This window comes from Ovis aries, chromosome 6 (assembly GCF_016772045.2).
Source record: "Ovis aries strain OAR_USU_Benz2616 breed Rambouillet chromosome 6, ARS-UI_Ramb_v3.0, whole genome shotgun sequence".
In the NCBI taxonomy this organism is placed as follows: domain Eukaryota; kingdom Metazoa; phylum Chordata; class Mammalia; order Artiodactyla; family Bovidae; genus Ovis; species Ovis aries.
This window is the reverse complement of record NC_056059.1, coordinates 16891652-16909293: the sequence shown is the minus strand read 5'-3', so window position 1 is coordinate 16909293 and position 17642 is coordinate 16891652. Positions and strand designations below refer to the sequence as shown.

The 17642-nt window shown below is 44.0% G+C and overlaps 1 long non-coding RNA gene across 11 annotated transcripts in view; it reads left to right on the top strand.

Annotated features, from left to right (window-relative positions):
- Positions 1–17642, top strand: part of LOC105609765 (uncharacterized) — a 49854-nt gene that overhangs the window by 1622 nt on the left and 30590 nt on the right. For 3 of the 11 annotated variants that reach the window (XR_009600980.1, XR_009600988.1, XR_009600981.1), the window contains exon 2: positions 14688–14785. This is a non-coding gene — a long non-coding RNA (uncharacterized LOC105609765). Of the gene's footprint in view, positions 1–4055; positions 4465–14221; positions 14469–14687; positions 14786–17642 lie in introns of those variants that run through there. The other 8 variants (XR_009600983.1, XR_009600979.1, XR_006060110.2 and 5 more) reach the window with 6 other exon arrangements.

Genomic DNA, 17642 nt, shown 5'->3' with positions numbered 1-17642 from the left:
TATTTAACATATGGGAACAGTTATTACAGGTCTACCTGACGGTGAACCTGAATTCATTCCTAGGCTTCTTGACCTCCTTTAGGATTCTCTTCTCTCACTGATCAAATTTAAATATGTGGACAGAAGGAAACCTAATTAACTATAACATTAAATCATGAACTATTTGAAGAAGTAGAGATCATCTGATTTATCCCCTGTGTTTTGTAGATAAGAACACCTAGGTACGGGAAAGGTAAAGTCTTATCATTCAAGGTCACACAACTGCTTAGCCATAGAGTTTAGATGAGATCATTTCATTCTTTGTGTTTCCAAAGACAGCAGAGAAAGCTTATTTTACCAGTAAGAACATGCTTGATAAATGTTTGTAACTGACTTTTCTCTTGAATGAAGTTATTAATTAATATTAATGTCCTGCAGGATTAGTAGGATTATTTCATTGCCTAAGATAGGGTGAGAAATGGAGTTCTATGAGGAAAAACGTGTTAAGAATTCTAGGTGTTATCAATGAAGGGGAGGAGACACTTAGGAAACTTGCAAGAAATCCCAGTCATGTAATCTTGGTCTTGTTCCACACTTGAAGGATATTGCCAAGTGTACATCGACTCTCAAACCAGCTAGTGAAGCCACACACAGGCATGCTCCCTCCATAAACCTTCAAGTTATTTCCAGTGCTTTAAAGTATGTTCTTTAAATAAATAATCCTGGTCTTGAGTTCTTTTTTATTATTTATTTTGGCTTCCCTGCTGTAATGTGGGGGTCTTAGTTCCCCAACCAGGGATTAAACGCATGCACCCTGCAGTGGAAGCTTAGAGTCTTAACCACTGCACCGCCAGGGAAGTCCCAAGGGTCTTGGGTTTTGAACTAGTTCTTGCATAAACTAGCTGGGTTTCTTGACCTTTTGGAGGCCAAATTTCTTTAAAATGTTCAAATTTCATATTAAAGAAAAACCCTCAATCATTTTCTAACTAAAAGCATTACAAGGAGGGCTAAAAAGAGATCATGATTGTGAAACATGTGTCAGGATAATGGTTAAGGTCTCAGTGCTCTTGTATTCTTTGTTTTTTATTTTCTGGTTTTTTTTTTTTTAAACCAGAACTTTCAGCAGGGCTGGTTACTCCTTTCTTCTTGAAACTCTTCATTTTTTGATTTCTTGACATGACCACAACATTCCTGATTTTCTTCTCCCGCTCAGCATTTTCAACATTTCAGTGTTGGTATCTCTGAAGATAGGGTCCTAGGCTTTCTCTTTGCTCTGCACTCTTTCCTCAGGTAGTCCAGAAATGATTCCCTTGGATTTCAGTTCAGTTCAGTTCAGTTCAGTTCAGTTCAGTTCAGTCGCTCAGTCATGTCCGACTCTTTGCGACCCCATGAATCGCAGCACGCCAGGCCTCCCTGTCCATCACCATCTCCCAGAGTTCACTCAGATTCACGTCCATTGAGTCAGTGATGCCATCCACCCATCTCATCCTGGGACGTCCCTTTCTCCTCCTGCCCCCAATCCCTCCCAGCATCAGAGGCTTTTCCAATGAGTCAATTCTTCTCATGAGGTGGCCAAAGTACTGGAGTTTCAGCTTTAGCATCATTCCTTCCAAAGAAATCCCAGGGCTGATCTCCTTCAGAATGGACTGGTTGGATCTCCTTGCAGTCCAAGGGACTCTCAAGAGTCTTCTCCAACACCACAGTTCAAAAGCATCAATTCTTCGGTGCTCAGCCTTCTTCACAGTCCAACTCTCACATCCATACATGACCACAGGAAAAACCATAGCCTTGGCTAGACGGACCTTAGTCGGCAAAGTAATGTCTCTGCTTTTGAATATGCTATCTAGGTTGATCGTAACTTTTCTTCCAAGGAGTAAGCTTCTTTTAATTTCATGGCTGCAATCACCATCTGCAGTGATTTTGGAGCCCCCCAAAATAAAGTCTGACACTGTTTCCCCATCTATTTCCCATGAAGTGATGGGACCAGATGCCATGATCTTCATTTTTAGCTCCTCTTCACTTTCTGCCATAAGGGTGGTGTCATCTGCATATCTGAGGTTATTGATATTTCTCCTGGCAATCTTAATTCCAGCTTGTGTTTCTTCCAGTCCAGCATTTCTCATGATGTACTCTGCATTACTTTTATTTTTGTGACTTAAAAAAATTGAAGTAATATTGACTTACAATGCTGTGTTATTTTTCAGTTGTACAGATCAGTGATACGTATATATATATACTTTATATATAAACATATTCTTTTTGAGATTCTTTTTCCTTACAGGTTATTACAAAATATTGACTATAGTTCCCTGTTCACAGTTGGTTCTTGCTGGTTATCTATTTTAATATATGTTGTTGTTGCCAAGTCATGTCCGACTCTTTGCCACCCCATGGACTGTAGCCCATCAGTCTCCTCTGTCCATGGAATTTCCCAGGCAAGAGTACTGGAGTGGGTTGCCATTTCCTTCTCCAAGTTTATATATACAATAATGTATATATGTTAATCCCAAACTCCTAATTTATCCCTCTTCTCCCTTTTCCCTTTGATAACTGTAAGTTTTTTTCTTCTGTCTCTGGGCCTGCCTATTTCTGTTGTGTATACAAGTTCATTTGTATCTTTTTTTTCTTTTTAACATATAAGCAACATCATACAATATTTGTCTTTCTCTCTTTGGCTCACTTCACTCAGTACGACAATCTCTAGGTTCATCCCTGTTGTGCAAATGACATGATTTCATTCTTTTTTATGACTGAGCTGTATTCCATTGTATATATGTACTGCACCTTCTTTATCCATTCATTGGTCAGGGGACATTTAGGTGCTTCCTTGTCTTAATTATTGTAAATAGTGCTACTGTAAACATTGGAGTGCATATAGCTCTTTATGGTATATTCCCTGGAGTGGGATTGCTGGATAATGCATTACTTTTCACTTGGACAGCATTATTCTTCCTGGTCTCAGTTCAGTTCAGTTTAGTTCAGTTGCTCAGTTGTGTCTGACTCCTTGAGACCCCATGAATCGCAGCATGCCAGGCCTCCCTGTCCATCATCAACTCCCAGAGTCTACCCAAACCCATGTCCATCGAGTCGGTGATGCCATCCAGTCATCTCATCCTTTGTCATCCCCTTCTCCTCCTGCCTCCAATCCTTCCCAACATCAGGGTCTTTTCCAATGAGTCAACTCTTCGCATAAGGTGACCAAAGTATTGGAGTTTCAGCTTCAACATCAGTCCTTCCAGTGAACACCCAGAACTGACCTCTTTTAGGATGCATTGGTTGGATCTCCTTGCAGTCCAAGAGACTCTCAAGAGTCTTCTCCAACACCACAGTTCAAAACCATCAATTCTTTGGTGCTCAGCTTTCTTCACCGTCCAACTCTCACATCCATACATGACCACTGGAAATACCATAGCTTTGACTAGACAGAACTTTTTGGCAAAGTAATATCTCTGCTTTAAAATATGCTGTCCAGGTTGGTCATAACTTTTCTTCCAAGGAGTAAACGTCTTTTAATTTCATGGCTGCATTCACCATCTGCAGTGATTTTGGAGCCCAGAAAAATAAAGTCTGACACTGTTTCCACTGTTTCCCCATCTATTTCCCATGAAGTGATGGGGCCAGATGCCATGATCTTCGTTTTCTGAATGTTGAGCTTTAAGCCAACTTTTTCACTCTCCTCTTTCACTTTCATCAAGAGGCTTTCGACTTCCTCTTCACTTTCTGCTATAAGGGTGGTGTCATCTGCATATCTGAGGTTATTGATATTTCTCCCAGCAATCTTGATTTCAGCTTGTGCTTCTTCCAGCCCAGCATTTCTCATGATGTACTCTGCATATAAGTTAAATAAGCAGGGTAACAATATCCAGCCTTGACGTACTCCTTTTCCTATTTGGAACCAGTCTGTTGTTCCATGTCCAGTTCTAACTGTTGCTTCCTGACCTGCTAACAGATTTCTCAAGAGGCAGGTCAGGTGGTCTGGTATTTCCATCTGTTTCAGAATTTTCCACAGTTTATTGTGATCCACACAGTCAAAGGCTTTGGCATAGTCAAGAAAGCAGAAAGAGATGTTTTCTGGAACTCTCTTGCTTTTTCCATGATCCAGCAGATGTTGGCAATTTGATCTCTGGTTCCTCTGCCTTTTCTAAAACCAGCTTGAACATCAGAAAGTTCACGGTTAACATATTGCTGAAGCCTGGCTTGGAGAATTTTGAGCATTATTTTCCTAGCATGTGAGATGAGTGCAATTGTGGGTATTTTGATCATTCTTTGGCATTTTCTTTCTTTGGGATTGGAATGAAAACTGGCCTTTTTCAGTCCTGTAGCCACTGCTGAGTTTTCCAAATTTGCTGGCATATTGAGTGCAGCCCTTTCAAAGCATCATCTTTCAGGATTTGAAACAGGAATTCCATCATCTCCACTAGCTTTGTTCATAGTGATGCTTTCTAAGGCCCACTTGACTTCACATTCCAGGACGTCTGGCTCTAGGTGAGTGATCACACCATCATGATTATCTGGGTCGTGAAGATCTTTTTTTGTACAGTTCTTCTGTGTAATCTTGCCACCTCTTCTTAATATCTTCTGCTTCTGTTAGGGCCATACCATTTCTGTCCTTTATCGAGCCCATCTTTGCATGAAATGTTCCCTTGGTATCTCTAATTTACTTGAAGAGATCATTAGTCCTTCCCATTCTGCTGTTTTCCTCCGTTTCTTTCCATTGATCGCTGCTGCTGCTAAGTCACTTCAGTCGTGTCCGACTCTGTGTGACCCCATAGATGGCAGCACACCAGGCTCCGCCGTCCCTGGGATTCTCCAGGCAAGAACACTGGAGTGGGCTGCCATTTCCTTCTCCACCATTGATCGCTGAGGAAGGCTTTTTTTTTATCTCTCCTTGCTATTCTTTGGAACTTGCATTCAGATGGGAATATATTTCCTTTTCTCCTTTGCTGGACTCGGTAAGAAAGTAAGCAAATCAACAAGATAATGCTTTAAGAAGCTTTCATTGTGGTAAATGCTTTGAAGGAAAAAAACTGAAGGAAATGATCCTAAGCCAGAAGACTAGCAGCCCTTGATAATCTTATCTTTTCTCAACTCTGTCCTCCTGTTGAATTATTTTTAAGTCCTGCTGCCTCCACTTTAAAATATACCTTTAAATCGATGTGCTATCGCCCGATCTACTACCATCCTGTGTAAGCCTTCTGCATTTTGCCAACACTCTGTAAATACACTCTATTAACTCATTTCCTTGCTTCCCCTTCCGACCCTATGCAGTGTCCCTTCCCTCCTTAAAACCCATCAGTGACTTTCAGCTTTCCTCTCCAGGCTCATTTTCGACACCTTCCATCCCACCCCTACGACCCAGCACACACACACCACACCTATCTCCCTTGTCTTTAATCACTTCGTATACAATATTTGTTTCAGTTTCAGTTTATATTCCATAGTCAGCCTCAGAGATGTCATTCTTGACTCTTCTGTTTCAAACAGTTCTTAGTGAATATAAAAAACTAATGTCTCTCCGGTTCCTCTGTCTTAATTCCCTCTTTGTTGGGTCTTTATCTGTTTTATTCATCAATGTACCCCAGTGCTAGCCCAACCCTTGGCGTATGGTGGTGGTGGTTTGGTTGCTAAGTAGTGTCCGATTCTTGTGACCCCATGGACTGTAGCCTGCCAGGTTCCTCTGTCTCTGGGATTCTCCAGGCAAGAATATTGGAGTGGGTTGCCTTCTCCTTCTCCAGGGGATATTCCCCACCCAAGGATCAAACCCAGGTCTCCTGCATTGCAGGGAGAATCTTTACCAACTGAGCTTTGAGGGTGTATGGCAGACTGAGAAATGTTTGTTGACATACTGAAAGCAAAACCCATTTAAAGACTTACTAATCTTGTTTTGAAGATTTTAAAGTTCTTACCATCATTTAGCTCTTGGGTGTTGACTACCAGCTTACCTCTTAACCATTTTTTTAGGAGAGAAATACACTCATTGTCTTTAATGGGAAAGCAAGGTAACATAAAACATCATTTCCCCAAATTGTTTAATTTATTTCACACTGTAGGATATATAATATTGACTAAGTACCACAAAAGGTCTTTAAATAAAAGACAGACACATAATAGCACCAGAATAAAGATGGATAATGTCAACAGATTGCCCTGTGCAATACTTTGTCAAATAACAGAGGTATTTTTGATATATTTTCTCTTGTTCTTCTCCATCCTAGGACTGTTTGGTTAGGGGGGTGGTGCAGAAGTGCCTTCCTCCCCACAGTTTGACGTTCACTCAGCTTGGGTCCTGACCCTATTGATTAGCTCACCCTGCTGAGTGGGTTCTGACCTGAACATCACTGATTTCTCAACCATCTAGGTTGGATCATACAAACCACACTAGTACATACATGACTGAAATGAGAAAGCACAGCCCACATGAGTTTGGGACTTAAAGAATTCCACTCAGTAGTTTGCTGAGAAGGGTTTGAACAGCAGGTTTTAATGTTTTGGTCAGTGAGAAACATGCCAAAGTGAGTGCGGTGTATGTGCCCAGCAACAGAGGTTCTCCAGAACCTCTTGGGTTGCCAGACCCAAGTTTGTGTGTCCGATGCACAGCGAGGCCAAATACCCTGAAATGTCAGAGTTTGGAACAGAGGAAGGTCTACAGCAGAGCCAAACAAGGAGAATGAAGTCACTGATGCTCTTCAGGGAAGGGTTTTTAATAGACAAAATTTGGGGTTAGGGCTGCAGGGTATGTGACTCTCTAATGCCTGGTTAGTGGTGAGGTAACAGGAGTCTTATGCTCAGGCTGAAGTTACCATCTTCCACCAAGGGGAGGAAGAGGCTTAGTTCTTGCAGAACTCAGAGGTATATTGTTATGGATATTCCCTGAGAAGGAATCAGGACCGTAACCCATGGGGTTTCTTGGCTTCTTGTTGTTGTTCAGTCGCCAAGTCATGTCTGACTCTCCGCGATCCTGTGGACTGTACATGCCAGGCTTCCCTATCCTTCACCTTCTCTTGGAGTTTGCTCAGTCTCCTGTCCATTGAGTCATGATGCTATCCAACCATGACCTTTCCCAGCATCAGGGTGTTTTTCCAATGAGTTGGCTCTTCTCAACAGGTGGCCAAAGTATGGGAGCTTCAGTTTCAGCATCAGTCCTTCCAGTGAATATTCAGGGTTGGTTTCCTTTAGGAAGGACCAGGTGGATCTGATCCCCTGTTTCTGCATTCCTTTCCTCCCCTGATTAACACCTGTTTAATCTGCTCTTTGGAACTCAGGGAAGGTCAAAGAGGCTGAATGAACTCTATTTCCTACAAACAAGAAGTGGGAGGGAGGGCCAGCATTCTACAAGGATTTGTACCTGGGAGGCCCCCACAGAGTCCTGCTTGGTTTCAAGATGAGGACGCAGACGTAGGCATATACAGAGGGAAGACCATGGTAAGACTCAGGGAGAAGATGACGATCTGTAAGCCAAGGAGCAAGGCCTCCCAAGAAACCAACCCTGCTGACAGCTTGATCTTAGACTTCTAGCCTCCAGAACTGTGACAGAGGAACCAGAGATCAAATTGCCAACATCTGCTGGATCATGGAAAAAGCAAGAGAGTTCCAGAAAAACATCTCTTTCTGCTTTATTGACTATGCCAAAGTCTTTGACTGTGTGGATCACAATAAACTGTGGAAAATTCTGAAAGAGATGGGAATACCAGACCACATGACCTGACTCTTGAGAAACCTATATGCAGGTCAGGAAGCAACAGTTAGAACTGGACATGGAACAACAGACTGGTTCCAAATAGGAAAAGGAGTATGTCAAGGCTGTATATTGTTACCCTGCTTATTTAACTTCTATGCGGAGTACATCATGAGAAACACTGGACTGGAAGAAGCACAAGCTGGAATCAAGATTGCCGGGAGAAATATCAAAAACCTCAGATATGCAGATGACACCACCCTTATGGCAGAAAGTGAAGAGGAACTCCAGAGCCTCTTGATGAAAGTGAAAGAGGCGAGTGAAAAAGTTGGCTTAAAGCTCAACATTCAGAAAACGAAGATCATGGCATCTGGCCCCATCACTTCATGGGAAATAAATGGGGAAACAATGCAAACAGTGTCAGACTTTATTTTTCTGGGCTCCAAAATCACTGCAGATGGTGACTGCAGCCATGAAATTAAAAGACGCTTACTTCTTGGAAGGAAAGTTATGACCAACCTAGATAGCATATTCAAAAGCCGAGACATAACTGTGGAGGAGCTGGAAGGCTTTGAGCAAATACTGAAAATGTATTTGCTCCACTCATTACGAAGGTTGGAAGCTGGAACGAACATAACAAAGGGCCATCGAGTGCCTGAGGCTGGGAACGGATAACAAGGTTTATATGCCCGGCCTTGAGGCGTTCGAAGGCTTCCTTCTGACCACCTGTTTCTGGGAGCAAGGACTGTTGTTTCATGATGAACTCCCTTTAGAGTTTCGCCAAAGTATGTTATGTCTTGGGCGGTAGGAACTGTATTTTATACTTGAATGGTTTGATGTTTATCGAGAAAGGCTATGTGCAAGTCTGCTTTGTCCTCTGTTCCCTGAGACCATAAAACTGCGCAGCTGGATAATAAACTTTGTCAGTCCACTAGAGGCTGTCCTTGAGTGTTCCTTTCAGAGTGCGGTTCTCTGAGCCTTACAATTACTTTGCCGACCCACTGCAGTACTCTTGCCTGGAAAATCCCATGGATGGAGGAGCCTGGTGGGCCACGGTCCATGGGGTTGCTAAGAGTAGAATACGACTGAGCGACTTCACTTTCACTTTTCACTTTCATGCTTTGGAGAAGGAAATGGTAACCCACTCCAGTGTTCTTGCCTGGAGAATCCCAGGGACGGGGGAGCCTGGTGGGCTGCCGTCTATGGGGTCGCACAGAGTCGGATACAACTGAAGCGACTTAGCAGCAGCAGCAAGGTCCATCTAGTCAAGGCTATGGTTTTTCCAGTGGTCATGTATGGATGTGAGAGTTGGACTGTGAAGAAGGCTGAGCACCGAAGAATTGAAGCTTTTGAACTGTGGTGTTGGAGAAGACTCTTGAGAGTCCCTTGGACTGCAAGGAGATCCAACCAGTCCATTCTGAAGGAGATCAGCCCTGGGATTTCTTTTGGAAGGAATGATGCTAAAGCTGAAACTCCAGTACTTTGGCCACCTCATGTGAAGAGTTGACACATTGGAAAAGACTGATGCTGGGAGGGATTGGGGGCAGGAGGAGAAGGGGACAACAGAGGATGAGATGGGTGGATGGCATCACTGATTCGATGGACGTGAATCTGAGTGAACTCCGGGAGTTGGTGATAGACAGGGAGGCCTGGCGTGCTGCAATTCATGGGGTCGCAAAGAGTCGGACACGACTGAGCAAATGAACTGAACTGAACTGAACTGAAACTTCTGTTGTCTCAGTCATTCTATGAGCTTTCCTGGTGGCCCAGTGGTAAAGAATCTGCCTGCAAGGCAGGAGTCTTGGGTTCAACCCCTGGTTTGGGAAGATCCCCTGGAGGAGGAAATGGCAACCAACTCCAGTATTCTTGCCTGGAGAATTCCACAGATAGTGGTGCCTGGTAGGCTACAGTCAATGGGGTTGCAAAGAGTTGGACACGACTGAGTGACTAAACAGCAACAACAGCCATGCCATGCTATTGCAGGAGAATGGGACAGGAAAGAATGGTCACATTCCAGGTCAAGTCCTTGTCCCAGGCAAATCCCTGGGACAGGCCACCAAGTGGGGGTTCTCGGCTTCATGCAGGAAAGAATTCAAGAGTGAGCCACAGTAAAGGGAAAGTGAGCTTATCTAAATCAACATCAGATAGCAAAATGCAGTCTACGTCAGATGCTGAAGATGAAGCTCTGATACTTTGGCCACCTGGCGTGAGGAACCGACTCACTGGAAAAGACCCTGATGCTGGGAAAGACTGGAGAAGCGGGTGACAGAGGATGAGATGGTTGGATGGCATCTCTGACTCAATGGACATGAGTTTGAGCAAACGCAGGGAGAAAGTGAAGGACAGGGAATCCTGGCATGCTGGAGTCCACAGGGTGGCAAAGACTTGGACATGACTTAGGGACTGGACAACAACAACAGTCTGTTTCAGAAGGTGTGGGTGGCCCCAGGGTATGGGGTCATTTAGTTTTTATGGGCTGGGTAATTTTATATGCTAACTTAACGAGGAATATCTGTTATGCTGACTATTTTGAAAAAAGGGCAGGAATCTCCAAGAATGGGGCCACCACCCACTTTTTGACCTTTGATGGTCAGCCTGGGAACTGCCATTGAGCATATGCTAATATTGCAATGAGAGCGCAGTGAAGTTCAAGGTCTACTGGAAGTGGAATCTTCTGCCATCTTGGGCCTAATTGGTTGTAACCAGTTCCCCCCCACCCCTTAATAAAAATATGGAATGCTTCATGAATACTCATTCATCCTTGCTCAGGGACCATCCTTGCTCAGCCTACCAGGCTCCCCGGTCCCTGGGATTCTCCAGGCAAGAACACTGGAGTGGGTTGCCATCTCCTTCTCCAACGCATGAAAGTGAAAAGTGAAAGTGGAGTCGCTCAGTCCACCCCATGGACTGCAGCCCACCAGGCTCCTCTGCCCATGGAATTTTCCAGGCAAGAGTACTGGATTGGGGTGCCATTGCCTTCTCCATGTTGGAGTGATTAATAATGTTGCCATAGTCTCAGGTGTACAGCAAAGTGGCTCAGCTATACATATACACATGTATGTGTCCATTCTCCCTCACTCTCTTCCCATTCAATCACTACATAAATATTGAGCAGAGTTCCCTGTGATGAGCACATTTTGTAACCAGCTTTGTGGTATCCTCAAAGGCTATTCTTTTAAAGGTTCTGCCCTTGGGACTTGCCTCATAGTCCATTGGTTAAGACACTGTGCTTCCAATGGGGGCATGGGTTCAATCCGTAGTTGGGGAAGTTCTGCATGCAGTGCTTAGTCAGATAGATAAATGCATAATGGGGGACTTCCTTGGTGGTCCAGTGGTTAAGACTCTACCCCTCCAGTGCAGGGGCCATGAGTTTGATCCGTGGTTGGGGAACTAAGATTCCACATGTCTGGTGGCACAACAACAAAAAGTTGTCCCCTCCCCCTTGCCTCTTATCAAATTCAATCTGTGGTACTCTGTTATAACAGCCTGAACAAAGTAGTATACCATAAATATTTTGGTTTTTCCTGTGTGAAAACAGAAAAGCAGAGAGATTAAGTAACTTCTCCAAATAATAACTGAAAGAGTCAGGACTTGAACTTTGGTAGACTGATTCCTAAACTTTTCCTTCTACCCACTGTGCTATGCTCTGTGTGTAGATAAATTGATAGAGGATAACTGGATAGATAAAGTGAAAAAAATTCCTTCTTACTCCACCTGGATCAGATGCAACTAAGACATTGGAAAGCATTTTCCAAGCACATAATCCATGTAAGGTCTTGATGTTTTCCTCTGTAGAAGCTGGCAGAGGTTGGGGGCAAGTAAGACATCCCCAGGTCAGCAGCTGATGGTTGGGTCAGATGGGCTGAGTTCCGCAGGATGTTTATAGAATGAAGATAGAGCTAGACTCTAGCTCCATCTATTGTTCTACAATCCTGCTGTTCCTGGTAGTTTTTGCAGAAGTACCTCCTTTTTGCCTCTCTTGACAGCTGCACATAAATTAATACTAAAAGAAAAAAGAAAAAAAAAAAAGAAGAAGACCTCCCTGCTGGTACAGTGGGTGGGAATCCTCCTGCCAATGCAGGGGACATGGGTTCAATCCCTGGTCCCAGAAGATTCCACATGCCACAGAGCAACTAAGCCCTGGAGCCGCTACTACTGAGCCTGTGTACCATATCAACTGAAGCCCAAGCTCCTAGATCTTGTTCTGCCCCACTAAAGAAACCACTGCAAGGAGAAACCAGTGCACCGTAGCTAGAGAGTAGCCCTTGCTCTCTGCAACTAGACAAAGCCTGCGTGCAGCAGCTAAGATCCAGCACAACCAAAAATAAAACAAATAAATTATTTTAAAAACCCAAAACAAAAATAAAAAAGCTCATATGTGAAGAAACACACCTAAAAACAAATGTAGGTAACCTAAACGTTGGACCTGTATTACAGAGGAAGTGCCAAGTAGGGAATGTATTCTGTGAACTGTGAGATTTCTCCTGCATCCTCTGCTGTCTGAGGTCATGAAAAGCACCATCTCTAGAAACTGAATTATTTTGCAGGGGAAAGAAGGTCTATTCTCAGTGTACACTGCAGGGTAACACGGGGCAAGTTTGTCTACTGAAAGGAATCCCTCAGGAAGTTTGTTTAAAGTACAGATTCCCAAACTCCACCCCATTGCAGCATGGGACTCTGGGAACCTGTATTTTTAATGAATGTCACAGATTCTTATCAGGCAAGTGTGAGGAACGTTTCAGTAGGAGAAAGGCTAGAGCTACAGGGCCATTTCAACATGGCTGTTATTCCTAGTCTGAGATCTCATCATCTCTTGCCTGAATTATACCAGCAGCCTCTTAATTACTGCTCCAGGGTTCCTCATGGGTCCCTTCCAGTGCCTCATCCTCAGAGCAGCCAAAGAGACACATTTAGCATGAGGGCTGCGTCATTCCACATCCCTGCAAATACTTCGTGATTTCACATTCATCTTCAGAACACAATCCACAGTCCCAAGCAAGGGCTGCTAGCTCCGTGTCCCACAGCCTCGCTTCTTGCTTGTTCCCTCTTTTCAGCTCACCTCCAGGCGCACTGGCCCTGCTTGGAGCTGCTCTCATGATGCGCACCCTACCCTCATCTCTGCACACCCCACTCAGATCCCAGCTTCAACCGTGCTCGATGCTGGTGTCTTCAACCTCCATCACCCTCGCTGGTCCCCACTGAGGAAGCCAACACGGCTGCGAGTCAGCCTATCTTTTTCCAGTATTTTCACAACATCTCATCCTTTCCCTTTGTAGCACTTGTCATGATTGTAATGAATAAATTAGGTGTGTTTAAAGCTGAATTTTTCCTCTCAGGAGTTAAAGGTCCATGGGCCAGAGACAGAGTCTGACCTTTCCCCACTGCATCCCTCGTGTTTTGTCCAGAGCCTAGCATACAGTAGGTACTCAAAAATATTCTAAGAGTTAATGTAAATTTAGGGACTTCCCTGGGAAGGGAACCCATTGGCATCCCCATGTGCCCATGAACCACAGTGAAGAGTAACCCCTGCTTGTCACAATTAGAGAAAGCCTATATGCAACAACAAAGACCCAGTGCATCCAAAAAAAACGAGTACATAGGGGAGATGGGAGTGCCAGGGACGCAGGCCAGACACCAGCAAGCAGCTTCCCAGAAACTGGCAGGCCTGAGGAGCCAAGTGGCTGCCAAAGATTTGGTCAACGAGATTCCTTTCTTTTCCCCTTGCTGCTGGGATTGAGGGATGTGGAGATGCAGGCTGGAGCAGCCAAGGTTATGAAATATATATGTTTTATTTTTTAAAATGGCAGTAAATTGGTGTCTAGTTTGAAACTATAAACTTCAAAAAAAAAAAAATGCTGAGGTTTTCTTGGCAGTCAGCTTTGGTTGCCTTGAAATTCCTCCCCAGTCCAGGTTGACTTGATGGGTAGATTCGTGGTGGGTTTTGCAGTGGGGGCAGCTGCTGCTGCCAGAGCTAGAGTCATGCCTTCTCTGGAATGGGGAACTACTGTGGAGAGGAAAATGCCTTGAGGAGCTTTCTGGATCTGAGACTGTAGGCGTCAGGAAGGGTCTTGAGTCAGAGGGGTCATGAGACTGAATGGCGCTGCCTGGGAAAGTAGGGGGATTCTTGTTCCGGAGATTTGGGGTTCAAGATGAAGAGAGCAGGAGGAAGGAGAGAGAGAGGAGGGTCATCAGCAGAAGCTGGAGTTCGGGTGTAGGAGAAAGAAGTCAAGGAAACAGTTTTTTAAAGAGCAGGGTTGTCTGGTACGCACACCTGGGGACTGCTGTGGAAATCAAGGGACTGGGGCTGAATTCCATCATAGGGTCCACGGTGGAGAGTGGGAACCAAGACTCAGCACAGATGGAAACTGGAAGCCGAGCTGGCCAGGAGAAAACATTTCAACCCCTTGTGGGACTTCTCCTAACATGTACAAAAGAGTTTATAGACACTGTTTCCTAGATTTCAAGGGGGCAGGGGAGACCCCAGCTGACATCTGGTTTGTGTCTGCAGAGAGTTCCTTTCCCAGACCTGTTGCTCATCTTCATCTTTGGCATCTCTTTTCCTTTTAGGGAAACCATGGTAGAAGGAATGGGAGTTTTGGAGACAGACTGACCTGAATTTGAGCTCTGTTTCAACTGCTTAACCCATTTGAGCCATGATTTTGTGAGCTGTGAAAAGCATCTCCCAGGACAGGATTATGAGTAGGCTTAAATTAAATGACATATCATACATACATGGGTGAAGAGTTTAGGTCTTGGAGTCAGATTGCTTGATACAAATCCTGGCTCTGCTGTTTGCTGGCTGTCTAATTTTGGGGTAAGTGATTCAATTTCCTTTTATGAAAAATAAGGCAAAAATTAGGTTGTTGGGAAGATCAAATGAGATAAAACAGTAAAGCACTTAGTACTATGCTTGGCATTACAGCTAGTGTTTAATAAGTGTTAGCCATTACTGCTGTTGTTACTGTTATTATATATATAAGATGTCTGGTTTTGATAGGACATTAATTAATGACTTCTGCTCTCTAATTTGTAGGAATGGAAGACCTGAGAATTCCCATGTTACAGACATCTAATTTTCCCGGAGGAATTAACTAAAAGAGAATCAACTGATCACACACATCAATTATGAAAGTTCGTAGAAGCTTTAATCATTTCTTTCCTCACTTTATCCTTCATAAAGATCTGTTGCTAAGGGGTTTAAGAGGCTGTTGATACAGAAGTATTTTTATTTGGAAAAGAACAATGCAGTCAGTTTTAAGAAATATACCCTATGTTTTTCTTTGCTCTTCAACAAATCTCCTTGTAGTTTAAATCACCAGGCCTCATGCTCTCTTTGTGGAGGGTCTGCTCTGCCTTTGATGCTCTTTGACTTTCTTACATTTAAATTCCTACTTTTGGGATTTCCCTGGTGATCCAGTGGTTATGGATCTGCCTTGCAATGCAGGAGACATGGTTCAATCCCTGATCAGGGAACTAAGGTCACACGTGTTGCAGAGTAACTAAGCCCACACGGTGCAATTACTGAGCCTGTGTGTTCTGGGGCCCACGTGCCACACCTAGAGTGTCTGTGTACCCCAACGAAAGATCCTGCCTAATGCTAAGGTCCCAAGTGCCGCGACAAAGATCTGACGAAGCCAAATAAATAAATATTTTAAAAAGTAGATTTCCATTATTGCTTTAGGTTGATTGTTATCAGATTCCTTTATTTTAAGTATAATTTTATTTATTTATGGCTGTGCTGGGTCTTCCCTGGTGCTCAAGGGCTTTGTCTAGTTGCAGAGAGTGAGGGCTACTCTTTGTCGCAGACTCTAGAGCATGCGGATTTCAGTAGTTGTGGCACAAGGGCTTGGTTGTTCCACAGCACGTGGAATCTTCCTGGCCCAGGGATTGAATAAACATCCTCTCCATTGGCAGGCAGATTCTTATCCGCTGCACCACCTGGGAAGCCCAATTGTTACCAAAACTGCAACATTCATGTGCCGAGGTTGTGAAAGCCATTCTAAAACTTTATTTAGTTATTTATTTCTGGGTGTGCTGGGCCTTTGTTGCTCTGTGGGCTTTTCTCTGGTTGTGGTGAGCAGGGCTACTTTTCCGTGCAGTGTGAGGGCTTCTCATTGCGGTGGCTTCTCTTGTGGAGCACGGGCTCTAGGGCTCTCAGGCTTCCGTGACTGAGATGTGTGGGCTCTGTCGTTGGGGTTCCTGGGCTTAGTTGCTCCACGGTATGAAGGGTCTTCCTGGACCAGGGATTGAACCCATGGCTCCTGCATTGGCAGGCGGACTCTTAACACTGAGCCCTGTGAAAGCCTTCTAAATACAGGGTTTTTACAAGCAACTTTCTAGGCCCTATCACTGTGGAGCGGCACTCTTTAGTGCCCTGGCTGTGTTGGTCCCTCCTGGGCTAAGCATAACTAGGTGGGCAGAGGGCCTGAGTTCAGGGCCTGGTTCTGAGCTTAGATGTGTGATCTTGGTCAAAATGTGATCTTACGTTTTCTCTTCTTCAGTTTTCTCAGGTAAAGTAAGATAGCTGATGCTGGAAGGGAGGGAGAGGAAATAGATATCTGTATAGTCCTGAGATGCGGTTAATGCTCTGCAAGTGTTGGGTCTTGCGGTTAATGGCTAGGATACTTTAGTAAATTATTTTGGGCCCTAAACCAGACTCTTTCCCACTCCTGGCTCAGGAAGTCATGAAATCTAGTAGTGCTGGAATGCCAGGTAAGGCTCAGAGTTGGAGGTTAGTCTTATTCCCCAGCCCTGAAAAGGTACCGTCCTACTCTATGTCGCTGTCTTCATTTTGTATAAAATGGGTCTGAGCCTCCCTCCTCATTACCTGCAGTCCAGAGATCTTCTCAGACCTGTGTACTTTCTCCTGCCTGGGGCAGGATTCAGTCCTCTATCCGGTGGGGGACTTACAGCCAGGCCATTTCACTTTCCCCAACTAGTTCTTATAGATTCTATAAGATTCTGATGATAAAATCAATGTGAAATGATTTTTAAATTGGGAAATGTTAGAAAAATACATTATCTTCTAATAAGTTGGTAATAATGCTGATAGTAATAAATACCCAGGCTTATCTGGAGCTTGTTTTTCCTTGGAGTCATAATGCTGGTGCTCTTAGGCATCTAATTCCCTTCCTTTTGCAATGGTGATCACACTGAGCAAGGTTCTATATCCAGGAAAGTTTGTAAAATACGTGTTAGTTGATTTTTGCTGATTATTAGCCACAGTATATGATTTGAAGCAGGAAGATAGAGATTTAGGGGGGGGATAATTATGTGGTATTAAACTATCCATGTGTTTTAAATTTGGATAACCTTGAAGAGTGTAAAAGGGGTTTATTTTCAGGCATTATGTTATAGATAGTTGATTTCAAGCTCTGAAATGAGTGAAAATTTCTTTATTTCCAAACGTCTGTTCTTTTTTGGAACCCTCAATCTGCTTTCTCATTTGCACCTCAGGAAGCACAGCTGGTCATCAGTGGAGGTTTTGGGAGAAAGTACATGCTGTTCTCCTCAATCTAGCTGCACTCTTTACTGGAATGTTTGTAAGTCTGAGCAGGACTACCAGTCTCCATGTTTGTTGGGAAACCCCATTTCAAATTCTTCTAACCTTGAGGGTCACCACTGCCCAAAGTCACCCCTTGTTTCAGGGACAAGCCCCAGGACTCTGGTCTTCTCCAGGACAGGCTTCTGTTCTGCCTGTACAGTGTCCATCAGTAATGTGAGTTTGTCTACACTTCCTTATATGAAAGATTTTTATATAAAAGTCCATACACAGACACAAACTCATTTGCAAGTGGACCAGAGCCTCTGTTCCTCTCCAATCAGAATGTCTTCATGTGCTAAGAAAAATCTGATTGAGGGCTTGAAAATCATGACCATAAAGATTGAAGGCAGGAGGAGAAGGGGATAACAGAGGATGAGATGGTTGGATGGCATCACCAACTCAATGGACGTGAGTTTGAGCAAACTCCAGGAGATGGTGAAGGAT